The 13,014-nt window shown below is 41.5% G+C and overlaps 1 protein-coding gene across 4 annotated transcripts in view; it reads left to right on the forward strand.

Moving 5' to 3' along the window:
- The window catches only part of Gcnt1 (glucosaminyl (N-acetyl) transferase 1), a 43,725-nt gene that overhangs the window by 2,996 nt on the left and 27,715 nt on the right, over positions 1-13,014 (forward strand). The gene's annotated exons all lie outside the window — the stretch shown is intronic.

A 13,014-nucleotide genomic window follows, 5' to 3' on the forward strand; every position in this document is an offset into this window, starting at 1 on the left:
ATTTCCAAGTGTTTCTTGGGGGGCAAAGTCACCCAAAGTCACCCTTGGTTAAGGAAAAAATAGAGGCCAGATACTTGTGAAATCAATTACAGGCCAAATTCAGGGAGCATCAAACTTTCAATGACTACAAAAACTAATTGTAATTTTAAACATCTGACATTTAAAAACATTTTTATCACAAAGATGACCAAACCAGGGTCCTATGTGAACAGCCCATGTGTTCTGCCAAGTTTGAACTCCAAAGAAATTTCAAATGTTCAATGCATTTGTTTAATTGCATACAGTGTGCAATGTTGGAAACTAAAAAAGGATTCTATACTAGTTTTCATTTTTCTTTTTTTAATATGGTCAATGTCTTTCATTTTTTTTTAAGGCGGTGACATATCAATTGACCATGCTTTTAAATTTAGGAAAACTGGCACAATCTGTAATGTTAGAACCCCAAACAAAGCTAAGCAAAAATTCTAATATTGAGACTTGGTGTGAATATATGTTGCTCAGGAAAGTTCAATTTTTGAGAAAATTAAGCTTTTTTGAAGCTAACAGCAAAAACTAAGCCTGCTCCCTGTTTTGAGAAACATATATGAGAAATCACCTGCTGCATGTGATATATAACTCATATGAAAAGAAAAATTTTCTGGGAATTTAACACTGTTAATTAGATGTTAAATAAGCTCAGGGAGGGGAAAAATACAGCTCTGGGTTTGAAAAATGCATTCTTAACTAGGAATTAGCTCTCCACTGGCCCCTTCCAGAAATCTAGCTAACTTGTAAAACCCACAACTGACAAGGCTGGGGATGTAGATCAGTGATATCATGCCTGCCTGGCAAGAGCAAAGTCCTGAGTTTGATTTCCAGTACCGGGAAAAAAAACAAAAACAAAAAATAACTGAACAACTGGCTACATAATTCATAAGGTTTCTTGTTAAAAGAAGGATGACCACAGTGGTTTGCGCCTGTCATTCCAGGCTGAGGCAGGAAGATCCTAAGTTTGAGGCCAACCTGGGCAACTTAGCAAAACTTTCTCTCAAGATAAAAAGTAAAGGCTAGTGATATAGCTCAGTAGCAGAGTGCGTGCCTGCCATGGGGGAAGCCCTGTGTTCAATCCCTAGTATCATAGAAACAATAAATAAAAGCAAGACTTGCAAAATGGCAACCACAAAGCATTAAGCCAAGCAAGGGGCCATGTGTGATTACATAGGTTGCTCTCTATGAACCTGGGCTGGTGAAGCTCTTTGTCTATATCTACAAAGAGGGTTGTGATAACAAATGCAAAACCAAGAAATAAAATGTCACTGCTGCAACCAATCACCAGTCACCAATCACCCAGAGTTTCTGATTCATCAATTGTGGATCTCTTTCCAATCAGGAGTCTGCATATATTTGGTAATCAGTGTCATAAAGTTACTAAGAAATTCTCTCATGATTAATTTTTCTACCTCGGCAAAGTAGCCACGTTGTTCCATAGAGTCCTGGGTTCCTGGCCCACTTACTGGTGTAGGCCTTCATGGAACAACTGCTTACTGGGCGGCTGTTAGATGGCAGGCATTGTTGGCTCTGTGGCCACAGCCATGATGGAGCATCCCTGCCTAGGTGTGTCCTTTGGTCTGGTGACTAGAGGAGCAGACAGCCAGGCACACAAGCTCTCAGGTCCTAAGTGATGGTTCAGAAAAGCACAGGCTGTTAAACGAGGATGGGGCCCGGATACCTGACTTGGTTTAGGAGAGGAGGCTTGGTCAGCGAAGTCCTCCCTGAAACGCGATGTTTCATGTGAGACCTGAAAGAAAACAAGAAGTAAGCAGGGGAATCGGGATGGATTTCCAGGAGGAAAAGTTGAGACCAGAGGGAAATATAGCTGCGGATGAGGCCTCTTGGATCATCTTCAGGATTTTGGGCTTTAGGGTAATGGTAGTGGTGAATCAACTAAAGGATTTTAAAACTTTTTTTTTTTTTTTTTTTTTTTTTTTTTTGCAGTGCAGGGGACTGAACCCAGGACGTTCTGTTCTTTTATTCTGAGATCTCACTAAGTTGTTAAGTTTCCCAGGCCGAGCTCAGACTCGCCATCCTCCTGTCTCAGCCTGCCAGAGTGCTGGGATTACAGGCTTGTGCCACTCTGCCCAGCTCCACTAAAGGATTTTAAGTGAGAGATGAGGTGATTTGATTTGAGTTTTTAAAATGATCACATAGTCTGGAGGGGTAGGTACTGCTGGCATGTACAGTATGTCTGGACAAACCAGAAAAGGGGCTTTTTACTTCTGGATGGGCCATTTAGAAAAGGTATACTGCTTAGACCTCAGCTAGACCAGTGTGGAAAGCTTCATCCGCCTCAGCTGGGCACGTAGTGTTGGCACAGCCTCCACCATCACGGGTGCCACCCTGGGCAGGGGAGAAGCTGTGTGCAGACTTGCCCGCCCACACGTTTGCAGGCACCCAGGGATGACACTGGGTAAAAGGGGATGGCACAGGGAGACTGAGTCTAAGGGTGCAGTTCTAACCAGCCAGAAGGTGGTGGTTATTTAGACATGGTTGATAGGGAGGTAACGGATGATTCAGAAGTTTCTGGCATAAACAGCTGGGTGGGATGGAGTGGCGCAAGCGTGTGGTGTTAGAGAGGTGGAGGAGGACGGGGCTGGCACCGGGCAGGGAGAGAAAGCAATTCCATTCTGGATGTGTTTTGCTTGTGAGACATCCAAATGGAGACAAGGAGTAGGCAACCCACCAGGGAACAGATCTGGGAGGAAAATGCGTCTGGGAGCTGTCGCCTATAAATAACGTTGGTAGAGAAAGGTCATTCGGTGTAGAAAGAGAAAAGAAAGGGGCCAGCTCCACAGCTTTTGAGCCTTGTGTTTGGTACGGGAGGAGAAGCCAGATGAGGTGGCAACTGAGCCAAATATGCATGGAGGATAGGGCAGAAGTCTGGGGTCTGGGGTTTTCTGTTTCTCTCCTTTTGCCCTGGTCATAGCTAGACTGGTTCTATCAAATTCGTGGCAGGGAAACTGAGTTCTGAAAGCCACTCTGGGATCCCAGTGTGCAGCCAAGGTGCCGCCCCTAGGGGTGGGCCTGGGATGGTTAGAGCCAGTCTGCTGGGTGAAGCTGCAGCCCCGCTGCCTGAAGCCGACTGAACTGAAGCCTGTGAGACAGAAAGTGAAGTGGACTCCCAGAGCAGGGTGCATGCGATAGTCTTTCAGAGGAAAGTGTAAGAACTTCTTTTTATAACTTCCTAAGCATTTAAGAAGGAAATCAAGTTTTTTTAATATTTAGTAAAGTCTGGGTTGTTAACCTGGTGTCCTGGAGGTCGAGGATGGAAGGAGACAAGGGCTTCTGGTTCGTGGGTCCTGTGCACCTGGCTGGGAGCATAGATGGGTGTTGCCAATTCTGAGCCACAAGGTATCACAGAGTGGTTTAGTTTCACGATCAAGGGGCTTTAAATCCAGCAACTCTCAACTGCTACATCTACGCTTAGCTTCAAGTGGGTCCCTGGTGCCTGAGAGCCAGCTTCCCTCTTCCCTCTTCCCTCTTGTCCTCCCCTTCCGCCAGGTACCTCACTGAGTTGCTTTCTGCTCATTCCCTGGCCCAAGACAGGATGACTGAGGACCAGAGGGCTTTAGCATCCTTGCAGTGCTCTAGGTGCGCTACCACACCAGGCAGTAACTTCATCTTTCTCTAACAAAAAGAGTGTTTCAAATCTGCTGCTCTCTTCCAGTTTTGTGATGCCTGTCTGTACTCATAGATATATTGGAAAGGAGGGAGCATTCAAGGTAAATGTGAAATTTCTGCCACTTCAAGCATTTGGGAAATGGAAGTCTTCTTCTTATTCCTTTTTCTTCCTTGCAAGGCAGGCAGTAGAACCATTGAGCTAAATCCCCAAAACCTTTTTTCTTCCTCCCTCCCTCCCTTCCTTTCTGTCTTTTTTTTTTTTTTTTTGGTTCTGGGGATCAAACTCAAGTAGGCAAGTGCTCTACCACTGAGCTTTATCCCCAGCCTGAGAAATGTTTTCATTGTAATGTGAACATGCTGTCAAAAAGAAAGATTGTAGTGACTTATCAAAACTCTCACAAATAAAAAATTGTTAAGAACTTGGAAACAGGACTATCTAACTACAGTACTAAAATATTTTAAGTAAGGATATCAGTGAATTTTGAATCCATCAATCAAATGTGTGACACTTGCTGCTTTTTCCTTTGGTCTTTAGAATTAATTGAAACTTTTCAGCTGAGTTGTACCACAAGTCTTTGTATGATTGGTGAATATATCAAACCCTAGGTATTGCTGGCACTTGGGAGGCTGAGGCAGGAAGATCTCTGGAGCCTAGGAGTTCAAGACCAGGTGGGCAACGTAGTGAGATCTACCTCAAAACAAGAAACTAAAACCGAGATTTAGATAGCTGAGCCAAGAGTTTTTTACTGTAGTCAAACTAGTAGGTCTTATTTCATCATCCCCTCATCTTTTCTATGATAAGGTGTATAGTTTATTAATGCAGTAGAATACACAGATCATTTTAAAATAAATATGTTTCGAGGGCACTTAAAGCTTTTACTTCTTAGCATCTGTTCTAAAACGCTTTGTAAGCTTATTTAAAAACTTGAGTTAAAGTTGTATATGTGTATTTGTTTATGGTGTAAATGACTTTGACTGTAAGTCACATGTAATTATAAACATGTAATGCACATAATGTAAATCTATGCATATCTTATATACATTTATAAATACATTTCAAATGTAAGTACATGTATATGTATTTATTAATAAAACAATTTGAATACCTGTTTGCTGGTAAACTTTAAAACTGTTCCTTATGATATACTTCTGCCGTTAGTTCATCCAGTAGGAGATAAAATTGCTCCTTGAGTAAAAAGTGCTTAAACTGTGAAGAGTGATGAATACAGTGTCCTGTTTCCCTTGAAATGTGTATATTTTATTATCCCATAATGTATACGTATACTAGAGTGTCACACAATATATCCTATAAATATGTACACTTATTTATCAATTAAAACTACATATAAGCCCTTATTTTAAGCAAGGTCCTATGAGTGTGCAAGCTCCAGAACTCTTGTGGTCTCTCCTAGGCAGTGATGTCTGAAGTGATTTATGCCTCACGTGATGTGGTTTCTTATTCTGTGATCCACTGGTGCTTCCAGGGCGCTTGCCTTCCTAGCTTTCCTTTGTAATGAGATTAAGCGGGTTGGGCTCTTTCATGAGCAGAGGGAGAGGCAAGGGCTACAGTTCTCCTCCCGTGAAGGTGAAGGGTGAACAGCAGGCTCAGACCAGTTCTGACCGCATTCCAGCTCACTGGAGGAGGATGTTTCAGCGACCTGGCAGCAGGATTCAGCTGACCATGGAGTTGCAGTCAGGTAGTCAAGAATTTTGTGGTTATCAGTATCCGGACTGTCAGGCTTTCCAGGCTAAACCTCTGATTTTTAATTTTAAAGCCTGAAGCACAGCTGGGCCTGGTTGTACAACCTCACTACTTTGTGAGGCTGAAGCAGGAGAATCTCAAGTTCAAGCCTAGCCTGGACAATTGAGCAGTTTAGCAACACACTATCTCAAAGTGAAAACTTAAAAAAAAAAGAGCTGAGTCTTGGTGCAAAGGCCCTGGGTTTAATTCCCAGCTAGTGTCAGAAAAAAGAAAAGAAAAGAAAGAAAAAGAAAAAGCCCTAACAGTAGCTGTTGCTAAGGGCAGCTATTCCAGGAATGTGTTTCTGACATTCTTAGCCCCTAGGTCAAAACTCACACGGGTGTGATAGGTGTATGTTACTGGCTATGCTGAAAGCACCCTCTCTCTCTCTCTCTCTCTCTCTCTCTCTCTCTCTCGCTCTCTCTTTCTCTTTCCTGTGCTGGGGATTTGGGGATGGAGCCTAGGCTCTTGAACATGCTAGGCAAGGACTGTACCACTGAGCCTGGTTCTTCTGACTCTAGTGATGTATTTCTAAAGTGAATCACAAGGGCTGGTGTGGCTCAGTGGCAGAAGACTGTTTGAGACTCTGGATTCCATGCCCAACATCACTAAATAAATAGATGATAAATTACATACAACCTAGTGAGGTGTGATTACTTTCTGTTAAGAGAACTCGTAAGTTCCCTGGAAGTTTGAGGCATGGCTGTAAGTACAGGATTTTTAAAATCTATGCAGATGAAAATGAGTGCCCAAACAGTAAACGTGTTGGTATCACAGACATCTCTGACCATTGTGAAGAAAATCCTCCATGCCAAATTGGACCCGTTAGGATGGCACCATTTTGTGACTCTATGGAAAGTTTTCTTTTTTGTTCGAAAATATGTCTGTATTGAAAACCAGGATGAGCAATGTTGACTGATACCGACCACATGGAAATGTCAAATTTCTCATCTGAGGTTGTGTGGGTGGCCCATCCCTTGCCCCCCAAATGGTAGAATTGAGTCGAGGCAATGCGGTAGAGTGTGAAAGCCACTTACCCATCTGGACACTGCTCCAGGTTGTGGTTAGTCTCAACTTTCCACTCAGTCTTTGACCCTCAGAAAAGAACAGGTCAGCTTTCTCATGAGTTAAAGATGAGGCTAGAACCTGGGACTTGGACTTTTCTTATGGACTGGTGATATGCTATTCTAAGGAGTTTTCTTGGTCAGATAAATTGGAGAAATGTTGACTCTCATGTTCTTGGCTTTAAATATTTGCAGGAGGCATTATTGTCTTAGGACTAAGAAATAAAACATCCAGCAGTACAGAATATTGTCTTTCTTTTTAAAAATTTTTACTGATTTTTAATATACATGTTTGCAGTACACATGATTGCATTTATCAAGCGGAGTTGGTGCATGTACACAACCCATTGGAATTCTTTTTTCATCCCGTACCCCTCCCATGCTTCTCTCCTTCTTCCAGTTTTTGGTCCCCTTCCCATTTGGAAAAGCTCTTTTTCCATTTTTTTTTTTTTTTTTTCGGTACTGGGGATTGAACTCGGGTCCTTCTGCTTGTGAGGCAGGCGGCAGAACCACTGAGCTAAATCCCCGGCCCTCTTTCCATTTTTTATCTTTAGTTCTTTTTGTTTTCATCCCCTTTTCATCCCTTCTTGCCTCCTTGTTTCTCCCCTTCCTATTTGAGAAAGATCTATCTCCCTTCCTTTTATCTGTTTTTTATTTTGCTCTTTATTTGTATTTTGGGTTCCTCATATAAGAGACACTGTGCAATATTTAAGCTTGTGTCTTGTCTTTCTTTATGCCTACCTTTCTCCAGGAGGGCAGAATCCACCCACCCTAGGAAGACCTAGTAACTGCTGCCTGGGCTAATACTTCTAGCAGGGCCTTAGGTCCTTCTGAGTTTCTTTCAGCCCTACAATGGCTATGTTGTTTCAAAAATAGCTTTTAATTATATTGACCAAGGGTATAATTTCCCCCAGAAAGCTCAGCAAATAACCATTGCCTGAATTCTTTGAGAGCAGGGTGTACACATTATTTATGTTTGTATTTTTCTAGATACCTAGGGGTCTGCTTTACTAAATAGATGCTTGCTGTGTAATTAAATTGATTGCATTGAAGTATTTTGATCAGTAAACTTGAAATACAATAAGTCAAGTGCATTGAATAATCTGATAATAAGCTTAAAATTTTTTTTTACAGCACTCTGTAAAAGTTACCTGTAGATATGAATTAAAGATTTGAACAAAGGTCAAATAAGAGGAAATACAAACAATAATAATAAATTCCTAATATTTATAAAGGACTCATGTTAAATACTGTATAAACATGTTGTAGGTTTCATTTATTCTTAATAAAAACTCAAAAATATATATGATCATTTTCTCAATTAAAATTATTTATGGTTAACATTAATTATGACTATTTTTACCAGCGGAGAAGCTGAAGTTAGTGTATAAATGTATCAAAACCCTACCTGATACCTCATTAGTACAGTATATGCAATTTATATGTTTTTAAGTACCACTCTAAAAATTTAACTTAATTTAAATCTTTTACAAGAAGAGGCTGAAGTTAGGAGACGTTAAGGGCTTCCTGATTTTGAATTGTTGAATGATGGTTCCTGGGTTTCCTGCTGACGAAGTCTAGCTCCAGAAATTATGGCTCTCACACTCTCCTGTTTCTCACATGTGAATGAACTCAAGGGAAAATATTCAGCCACTAGTAAAGAAATAATGAAAGGAAACCTTAATGATGTAACATTTTATAGTTGTATGTTGACAAAAGTAATTATACAGTATACACATATATAGAACATACAGTAATTGCAATAATTCTACAGTAGAAGTAGAGGAAATGGTACTCACCTATTTAAGTTTGGCCTGTTTGGAAGGCAGTCAAAAGGCTTAGCGATTTATAAATGTTGGCCTAAAGGCCCCACTCCTGAGAATTCCAAGGAAATCCTTTGAAAGCCAAGAGAGAGGGCAAAGCTATGAGTAGATCAAGATATTCATAATGTGTGTTTACAACGATGTAATTTGGAAATACCCTTAATATCCCATCCTGAGACATAAACTAATTGCAGTTAAAACAATGAAGATTCTTTGATATCCTGTAAATGCAAAAAGTAGAAGACTAGTTTATCTGAACAAATGTATAAATCTTCAGTGTTCACAGACAGGTGCCAGAAGGGAACAGGAGGTGCTAACCCAGGCCTGGGGTGTAGCTAAGTGGTAGAGCACTTGCCTAGCATGTGTGAGGGCCCGAGTTTGATCCCCAGTATCAGAAAGGGGAAATGAACCCAAAGGAAGTGGAATGAAATTGAATTGTGAATGTCCTTTTACTTTTGAGAAGTTTTCTTTACTAGGATGCTGTGCAAATATATTCAATTGGAGCTTCTGTTGGCGAATGAGTGCCTTTGTAATCTTAGTTTGTATGGGAGTGAAGATGAAAACATTACAAAAACACTTGAATGAACATCCTTCACCCCCAAAAAAGATGCTCACTGAAATAGTTCTAGGTTTGCGCAACTCACTGATTTCCCAATACATATTTTCAATATATTTATTTGGAGGCTGGTAGAGTTTTTTGTTTTTGTTTTTGTGGTGCTAGGGATCAAACCCAGGAACTCATGGCTTCTAGGCCAGCTACATTAAGCTACAATCCCCTCCTCTACTTACTATTTTTTAATGGGCTTATTCTGTATACACTTAGGTACATCTTGTCTCTAAATATGTTTTCATTTCACAAATCACTTTTCATGCCATCATATTGGGAATTAGTGATCGTTATAAATGCAAGGATTATTTATAAGGCATTTAAGTTATTTTGAGTAAATGAAAATGGTGGGTGAAGTTTGCCACTCTGATTTTTTTTTTGGTACCGGGGATCGAATTCGGGTCCTTGTGCCTGCGAGGCAGGCAGCAGAACCACTGAGCTAAATCCCCAGCCCAGCCACTCTGGTTTTTGGAGCCATTATAAGGGACATGTTCACAGCATAGAGCACCAAGTGGTCCGCAAGGATTGAAGAGGTTGTTGGGGTGTGTCTTAGAGCCGAAATCTTCATTTATTTGTGCTGCCTGCAGATTTGGAGGTTTTGGGGATCCTTGAAAGGTTAGGAGGCAACAGGAGTATAATTAGAAGCTGCTAATAACTGGATCCAGTGTTGTTCTTGGCCAGAAATAGACTGTGCTTTGTTCTCTTTCCTCCCAATGGAGCCAGCACCCGTTTCACCTCTTACTGCCAGTAAACTGGGGCAAAAGCCCATCTGCAAAGCAGCCAAAGCCTCAGTTTCCTTAAGTGTGAAGTGAGAATAAAAATAGCTACTTACAGGGTGGTTTGGGAATGAAATAGAAAATGGGGGTAAAATGCTTGGCAAAGTACTTGCTGATGACTAATGTCACTGGCTACCTCCTTTCTAAGATAACTGTGTCCACACACCATCTATTTGATATCATCTTTAAAGGAAGTAAAAAATGTCGTTGCAGTCCTAAATGTGTTCTGCGCCAATGCATTAATGCATATCAGTTTCAAAGCCTGTGAGGAAAAGGCGTTTTCAGACTTGAGGAAATAGAGTATTAGTCCTTGGCTTTGGAGCAGGACTTCCCCATCATCCCCCACATCCCTGACAGGAGGCCCAGTTGGCCCAGGAAGCCGCCAGCCCCTCCCCTTGCACACCTACTGAAGAATGGCAACCTGCTTTATCACTCAGGAACTGGCACCCCTGAACCAAATCCAACCACTCCTTTCCTTGCACAGATGAGGAGAATGAAGTCCAAAAAGACCAGGATCCATTCCAAAGGCAGGATGAACACACTACCCAGTATGAAGCCAATCGTTTTGGATTTCCTTATAAATACTCATCCTGTAGAACTGCTTTGGATTTGTGTTCCACTGCTCTGACACACTGTGATTTGGCGCACTGAGTTACTGTACTTTAGTTTTCATCCCTGGAAGAGACTGTGAGCTAGAAAGCACATTTAACAGAAAGACTTCCAGGATGTTGCCCCACATTTTGGGGATGTGAGAAGGAATGAATTTTGAAGTAGCTGTGCGTGTGTGTGTGGGTGTGTGTGTGTGTGGTATACTGGGGATCAAACCCAGGGCCTCACACATTCTAGGGAAGCCCTCTGCCACTGAGCTATAAACTGTATTCTCACCCCTTTTTATTTTATTTTGAGATAGGGTCTTTCTGAGTTACTTAGGCTGAACTCAAACTTACAATCTTCTTGCCTCAGCCTTCCAAGTAGCTGGGATTATAGGTGTGCACTACCACACCTGATAATTTTTTAAAAAATCTTCACTAATTGAATAAGCTTTTGCTAGTCCCAGAGTATAGAATGAGTAGAGGGGATATAGAAAGAGTCTAAGACCAGATCCTTACGAAACCAAACTCAGAAATGTTAAACCAACTGCTGAAACCACACACTAAGACTTATTCTCTTCTCCATTTGACTTCACCCTTCTCTATGCTGTGCTGCCCTTAGTAGTGAATGACACTGGATTTCACAGAAGGGGCAGTTATTTTGGGGTAAGACAGGGACCCCATGGAAGAGCTGGAGCTGGACTTTAAACATGTTAGGGGGAACCTGGCAAAAAGCACTTCTCGAGCTTGCTAATCATTAGCCTTTTTAGTTATCATTTTGAATGAGAATTCTTACTGTGATAATCACATTTAGCAAACTGGAAATCCAGAATTTGGGGGCTACCTCTAAATCCAAGAAGGAATATAGGATTTTTGAGTTAGAGTTTCTGGAACCAAGGATGGCTTTAGAAAACTAGAGTATTTAAAACTGGGATTGTTCAGAAGTCCCAGATCCTGCTGGCCACGTGACAAACAGGATGGCTGCAGATTCAGTATCTGGGGGGAGGGACCAGGGCCACTGTAGATGTCTCTGCTAAGGAATTGTTCTTGACGTGTGGCCTAGTTTTCTCGTCTGTAAAATTAAAAGTGGGCAAAATGAACTTTAGAGTAACTTTCCAATCTCAAATTTTGTTTCCATACAACTGTGGTGGTCTGTTCAGCACTATAAACTGCCTACTTTTAGATTTTTTTAAAAAGAAGTGTATTACTCTTCAGTCTGGAATGTTGAAGTGGGCAATACCATCTTTTTTACTCCCTTTTGGCCTGCGGCAGAAATGAGGTTGAGGATTCGTATTGAAAGATACTCTTGATTTTGGTGTGTATGTAAATAGAAATAATTTAGTCAGCCTCTGCAAATGAACTTATCTGCCCAAGAGTATAGATTTTTCTCATGTGAAAGGACTTTTAGCTATTACTCATACTTGAAGAAAACTAGGACAACAGTAAAGCCAAATAGGCTAAACAGGAAACACAGCAGTCTTTGAGAAGGGATCTTACAAATGTCTAAATTTTCATGGTACTAATCTCTGGAAATGTCCCCCTTTTATTTATTTTTTTAACTTTAGAGAATGTGGGTTCATGCCTATACTCTCCTAATACATTTCCTCCAATGTCTATCTTTTAAATTAGTGTGAAAAGCCCTTTAAGTAGCATTCTCTGGGGCTGGGGACATAGCTCGGTGTTCGAGTGCTTGCCTGTCACGCACGAGGTCCATAACACCCTCCACCTAACTGTACTTTGACTGCACTAAATGTTTGTCCAGTCCAGCCATGTACCAGCTGCTTCTTGTTTTAACAAAGAAGTTAAGAACACGTAACACCCCAGGTGAAAACCGTGTCACTGATAGAGGAAGGAAGTTCTGAGGCATTACCTGCACTCACCATGCAGCCTATGCACCCCACACACCCCATTCGCAGAACTTCTCATTTTCCTGGGTAGAAACTCTGCCTTTTAGACCGTAACTCCCCGTTCATCCTTCCCCCTACCCCAGCCCGCAGAAACCATATTCTACCTTCTGCCTCTATAAATTTTGCTTCTCTTGCTGTTTCTTGTAAGTGATATCTCACAGTACCTTTACTTTTGTGTCTGGTTTATTTCAGTTAACATAGCACCTCAAGGGTCCATTTATGTTGTAGCATATGAGGATTTCTTTCCTTACACACTTTCTTCTGTTCCTCCCTCCCTTCATTCCTCCCTCCCTCCTTTCCTTCTATCTTACCTTTCTTCCATTCTTCCTGTACTAGGGATTGAACCCAGGCCTTTGCACTGATCTACACCTTCAGCCTTGAAATTTTTTTTTTTTGAAACAGGCTCTTGTCCTACCATTCTTATGTTAAGTGTAATTATGGAGCTCTTTGGTGGAATGTATGAAATTTGTATGAGTAAAGCCATATATGTTTCTAACATCAAACCTTAAGTTTAAAGATAAGTTGGATGAAAGGTATTGATAATTGAGAATTGAGACAGCAAGGGATCTGGGATTAGTGGGACATTCGTTATGAAAAAATACAGTACAAATGTTGGACTTTGAGGGCTCACTGTAGAATCTTTGAAACGATCAGGGAAATGTAGCTCTGCTTTCCCTCCTTTTCTCTCTATTGCCACCTGGAGCCCGTGGCTTCATTCCCTCCTGCTTTGCCCTGGCCACACTGTGATGGCTGCTCTGATGGACACACAGGAGGAGGCTCACTAGGAGGAGAGGGCCCAGCCTGGCCCTGCCAGTGCACCCTCATCCTGGGACCTGAACCCAGGGCCTT

This window comes from Heterocephalus glaber, unplaced genomic scaffold, assembly GCF_053883595.1.
Source record: "Heterocephalus glaber isolate CG9 unplaced genomic scaffold, H.glaber_assembly_v1.0 deba00001481, whole genome shotgun sequence".
Taxonomy (NCBI): Eukaryota; Metazoa; Chordata; class Mammalia; order Rodentia; family Bathyergidae; genus Heterocephalus; species Heterocephalus glaber.